At 34.3% G+C, this 6,111-nt stretch overlaps 1 long non-coding RNA gene across 1 annotated transcript; it reads right to left on the reverse strand.

Moving 5' to 3' along the window:
• Positions 1-393: 393 nt before the first annotated feature.
• Positions 394-5,637, reverse strand: LOC311070830. The gene is made up of 4 exons (XR_014603719.1): positions 5,528-5,637; positions 5,389-5,432; positions 4,218-4,282; positions 394-740 (listed from the first exon to the last, which is right to left on the reverse strand). It is a non-coding gene; the product is annotated as an uncharacterized lncRNA (long non-coding RNA).
• Between the last annotated feature and the right edge of the window lie 474 nt (positions 5,638-6,111).

The following is a 6,111-nucleotide window of genomic DNA, read 5'->3' on the forward strand; positions in this document are numbered from 1 at the left end:
GTGTTTTTATTTTTGTTCCCAGAATGTTCTTTTAAAAGTTCAGATAACATTTTTTTTTACAACATTATAAAAATGTTTAATAATAATATTGTTAGAACATTATTTCTCCTAAAAGGTAGGATAACATTCTCTAAGAACACTCTAAAAATGTTTTGTGATGATGACCTTCTATAAATGTTTAATCATAACATTTTTAGAACATTATCCCTTTATTCTTATAAAGTTTTTAGCAGGAAGTTTTATTTTTATTCTTAGAACGTTCTTCTAAAAGTTAGGATAACATTCTCTAAAAATACTCTTAAAAATACTACTTAACATTCTTATAAATTTTTTAGTGGGAAGTTTTATTTTTGTTCCCAAAATGTTCTCTTAAACATAAAAAATGCTTAGCTATAACATTGTTAAAACATACAATTTTATTAATCTCTAAAATAAAACAAAAATCTAACAGGTTTATGAATGGCATTCACATAAATTATTAGAAGTTCTGCGTACAGTAGATGCCCAACATTAAATGAAGAACTCAGTAAAGTCCAATGTGCAATCACACGTCTTGACTGCTGTTTGCTCAGAGCGCTCATCATCAGTCTTTGGTTGTCTTGGTTCTTGCAGAAAAAGAATAAAGTCATCTGCATTAATAGGTGTTCTACTGTTCTTCTCTTCTTCTTTTTCAGCTGCTATCCCAGTTAGCAGAATTGAGCTCCATTCTCTGTGTGCATGGTAGAGTTTTTCCTCATAGCCTATAAAAGAAGATCATGCAACAGTGTAAACAAAAATAATACAACTACATATTACATATTAAGATCACATACAAGCAATATTGACTTTGAAAACTTTCAAAATTAGCCAGCCTAATTATTAATCAGAAATTAATTAGATTAGTTTATTTAAAAGTATAAATATGATACCTTATGAGTATCTATTTTGTTTCTGTAATTTAAAACATATACTTAATCCATTATATACATGTTAAAGGGATACTCCACTTTTTTTTGGAAATAGGCTCATTTTATAACTCCCCCAGAGTTAAACAGTTGAGTTTTACCGTTTTCGAATCCATTCAGCCGAGTTTCTGATATTTAGAAGAATGTCAGTAACCAGACAGTTTCTGGTCTCATTGACTTCCATAGTATATATTTTTTCCTACTATGGAAGTCAATGAGACCAGAAACTGTCTGGTTACTGATATTCTTCCAAATATCAGAAACTCGGCTGAATGGATTCGAAAACGGTAAAACTCAACTGTTTAACTCTGGGGGAGTTGTAAAATGAGCCTATTTCCAAAAAAAGTGGAGTATCCCTTTAATAACACAACTAGAGGCTAAATTATTTTAACAAACTACAAACTTGGCTTGAGAAGTGTGAACCTCGAACTCAGGTAGCCTTGAGCACAGCTGCAGCATGTCACAGCACTGCCCACGATGCTTTTGCTCTGATGTAACAGCTCATTTTCATCAGTTATATTGTCTATGGATTGTTACATTTCTTACAGATTTCTGCTTGTTTTAAATCAGATACAGATAAAGTAGTACTGCATTTGAGATAGAACAATTTCTAGTGTGATTTAATCATACCTGTGAATCGTCTCTTTGCTATTAGCTAAGCTGTAAGTTTTAGTTACTTCAAAAGCAGAAAGAAAAATATGCTATAACTTCTGTTTCTTATTGAGAAATCACAGGACAGTGTTGACACTAACTTTTTGTGCTCCAGTAGGTTTCTGTGTGCGCACAATCTGCATGTTAAATGTGAGCTACTGTCTGTGCATATGAAAGCTTGTTTCCGCCATGGAATACAATTTTTAAAAAAGGTAATTGCGAATCACAATTCAAACTTTTTTTTCTCAGAAGTGCGAGATATAAACTCGCAATTGGCCGTTTGAAAGTCAGAATCACAGGATAAATTAGTAAAACCTGAGAAAAAAAAGCAATTCTGGCTTATTTTTTTTTGCTGTCGTTTCTATATGAGAACATTAATGCACTTCATCAATACAGCTGCTCTGAGAGTCACTTCAGCAGCATTTTAGCTTCATTTGAGAAAAACTATCATCATATCATAAAACACAGAGAAACTCAAAGGTCTACACGGCAATCCGTCAAATAAGTTTGGTTTAACCTTTGAAGAACGTTTTGCTTAAATCATTACATTTTAAATAATTGGTTATAGCAATTTAATTAAACCATTCAAATGGAATCAAGAAAACAAAAAAAAATTTACTTTTGGGAGATGCGAGAGCGAAGTAGTCCAGTGATAATTAACAGGTAGCCATGGTTAATGCAATTTGCAAAGACCCGCCCCCTTTAGTTACTGTTGCTATGTCCAACAAGCCATGGCGCTCTCACGCCACACATCATGTTGTCATGCAATGAAAAATACATTGCGGATCACAGAAAAAACGCTGAAACGTTTAAACGCAGAGACAAGACAGAGCAGGTTACTTTTGATATGAAAGTTGAAACAAAGTCTCAACGTTTAATTTGTGTAAGTTTTTTAGAAAAAAATATTTTTGGTAAAATAAAAATGTAAAAAATACCTGTCAATCAAACTCCCTCGAAGGGTGAATTCTGAGGGGAGTAAAAAAGACAGCTCACAATTCTGATATTTTCTTGCAATTGTGTGTTCTTGCCTCACAATTCTGAGTGAAAAAAAACAACTGTAATTTTACTGATGGAAACAGACAGTAAAAAAGTGGACTTCAAAGATTTCTTATTCTGTAGCTCCCTGTGGGATTTTTTTGACAAGTCCATAAAAATGCATCCATCCATGATAAAAGTACTCCACACGGCTCTGGCAGGTTAATAAAGGCGAAAGGTGAAGCGAAGTGATGCGTTTGTGTAAGAAACATATCCATATTTTATATTTTAGGGCTGGGAATCGATTAAAAAAAGTAACTGATTATTTACACAATTTGCTGTAATTAAATGCAATTAATTGCATTTCCCCCAAGCTTGTAATCATCAATATTTAAACTTAGAATAACCTAATTAAACAACAAAAAGGAAAAAAAGGAACAGAAAATAGCCCTGTATTAAAATAATATTAAACATCAATATATCAATATATTATTATTTTCAATAATCAATCAACATAATAAATTTAACAATTTATTATTATATATATTTTTTTCTAATTATCAAAATAAAACATAGTCCTACAAAGCTATTATTACAAGAGCATGTGATCAGAGCAGGTAATTTTACCATTGTTGCATGACTATACCAGCTCAGTAGGGCTATTTCACAGAAGTCTACTGCTGAGAAATTTCACGTTATTTGACTTTGCTTTTCCAGTGCGTGATCGGTACATGATTGGAGCGTTTGGGCCGTTAACGACAGAGCAGAACGCGCAGCGCAAACACGGAGCAGAACATTGAGCAAAGAGCTCAATGTTTGCTCAGTGTTGTGTGTGTGTGTCAGTGCGCCGACACACACACACACGGAATGGAGAGCGCGGAGCGGAAAAGACCCGGTCATGAAAGCTGCGCGAGAATAAAACCTGATCGCCAAACACGGAGGGGCGGGACGGCATATTTTGCAGCCTTTTCCGCAACAGGAAGTCATTAAAATGAGGCAAAAAAAGTGCTGCGTTAATTGCATTTTTTTTATAAACTCGTTAAGCATCTCAAATTAATCGCGAAGATTAACGTGTTAATTCCCCCAGCCCTACCATATTTATAATTTTATCGACTTAAATAACTAGCTTCCAGCAGACAGCCATATGCAAGTCAAATTACGCCCAAAGAGTTAGTCAACGCATCGATACGCATATGTGCCTGCAAGGCTACGCATCGCTACACTTCGGCCGCCATATGCGTCTATGAGTAGAAAAATGTGTCGTCCCAGTTTTTGATACGCGACGCACCGTTGTATGCAATACTATGCGTTGTTGGTGGGGGCAAAACTGCAAGTTGCTTGCGTCCGACGTGTTGACTATAAAAGGCTCTTGTCGGTGCATGACATAGGATTAGCATAAGCTTTGACGGCTCTCGCGGTTCAAACAAACAGGGCTAGGCAATAAATTCAAGCTCCTCCCACATTTCTCTTTATATGATTCTCTTTAATGATAATTTTTCTAAAAATCTCTGTGGAAAGAAAGTCAGATATAAATCTGGGACAGATATAAATCTGGCACGAGGGAGAAAAAAATAGATCATTTTTATTTTGGAGTGCATTGTGCGTTTAAAATTGACTACGGTTTTATAAAATGCAGTGGATACTTACTAGTGATGGACTTGTTTCTCTGTTGGTGCCTGTTCTGCTCCGTAAACATTGGTCCAATGCTTGATCTTAAGAAAATGTAAAAAGTGTGTTAATGTGTGTTAACAGACTATTGATCTGGGTGACATAGGACCATTTTTTATGTTTTCCTTAAGTGTTAGGCTATATAAATCTGGAGAACCCTTACTAACATTAACCATGGTTTTGCAACACTAACTAAATGGTAATAAATTATTGTAATCAATCCACCATAAAAATATTGTTTCTACACTTTACTATAATAAAAACCATGGTTAATTTAGCAAAGGACCCTGGGAACATGTCCTAAAAAGAACAGCTCATCCAAAAAATAGACTCTCTATCGTTATTTACCGGTACTCCATGTTGTTCCAAAACTGTATGAATTTATTTTGTATAACCTTAATTAAGATATCTTGAGAAATGACTTCACTGTTTTTTTTTTGTTTTTTTTTCATAAAATGGGTTCCAATGTTGTTTAATTCCCAACATTCTTGTGTTTCACAGAAGTAAGTCATACAGGTTTGAAAATAATTTCATTTTGAAGGACATTTATGTTATGTATAAAGACACAATGTTCTCAGTTCCCTCATTGTAAAGCTCCTATGCTGAGGTTTATTTTATTTTATTTTTTCAAAATGTTGCAAGTAAAATGTTCTAATTGTGTTAACTTGTCACATTAGAAGAACGTTTTATGAAGAACATTCAACATCTCATCTCTCAATGATATCCTCAAAACATTTCCCTAACGTGACAGAGGGAATGTTCTTCTTTTGTTATCATGAAACATTGGGACAATGTTATATTGAGATCATTGTACAACTTTAACTTTAGCAACATTCCCAAAATATGCTCAAAATGTTGCAAGTAGAATGTTCTTCTTTTGTTATCATGAAACATTGGGAACATTTGTTTCCATAAAATGGGTTCCAATGTTGTTTTATTCCCAACATTCTTGTGTTTCACAGAAGTCATACAGGTTTGAAAATAATTTCATTTTGAAAGGACATTTATGTTTGGGTCAGCTAGGCCCATAAAAACTCATATCAAGAAGACAGGTACAATTTTGACTGGAGGGTTTGGACCAGTGTGCCTTTGAGCAGAGTTTACATGTTCTGCCTCTATTTCACGTGTATTTTACTATGACAATACTCACCGCAACTGAAGATCATGTGGCTGGATAATTTATTCCCAAAATTCCTGGATAATGGGAAACACACACATACAGCAATATTATTAGCTATTTGTATTTACTTACTAAAAGAGACATAAAAAGCTTGCAAATTTTTACTCACCAGCTCAAAAACATATTATGATGATGACTCATCATTTTGACGGTAACGTTAGGCCGATATCCCGCGATCATTCAAAAGCCTAGTTTTCATAGTGGTTCGAGTTCCTCTCTGTATAAAGACACAATGTTCTCAGTTCACTCATTGTAAAGCTCAGACTATGCTGAGGTTTATTTTTATTTATTTTTATCAAAAACTAACTTAGCTGACAATATTTAGCCTAACGTTACACATGCAGCCTGAAACATTGACATAATATCGATATTGCTCTAGTCGCATTTAAAATTAGCTTCTCAATTTAACACACTATATTTTGATGTAGTAGAATGTATTTTTATATAAAATAAAGTTATTTACCTTCCGCAGCTGCAATATGTCCGTTACACGTAGGCTACGTTGTTAAAATTCGTTGTCCATTTACATCCCGCAACTCGCTCAAAATAAAAATGTAACAGTACGATGCAAAATAATCCATGTTTTAAACAATGTAAAAGCCACAGAACCGAAGGAGGCTAGTACTGAAGATCCTCCCGAGCAGCAGCAGCGCGCACACACACACAGACTCTAACAGACGAATATTCAAACTT

Source organism: Abramis brama, assembly GCF_963993115.1.
Source record: "Abramis brama genome assembly, chromosome: 20".
Classification (NCBI taxonomy): Eukaryota; Metazoa; Chordata; class Actinopteri; order Cypriniformes; family Leuciscidae; genus Abramis; species Abramis brama.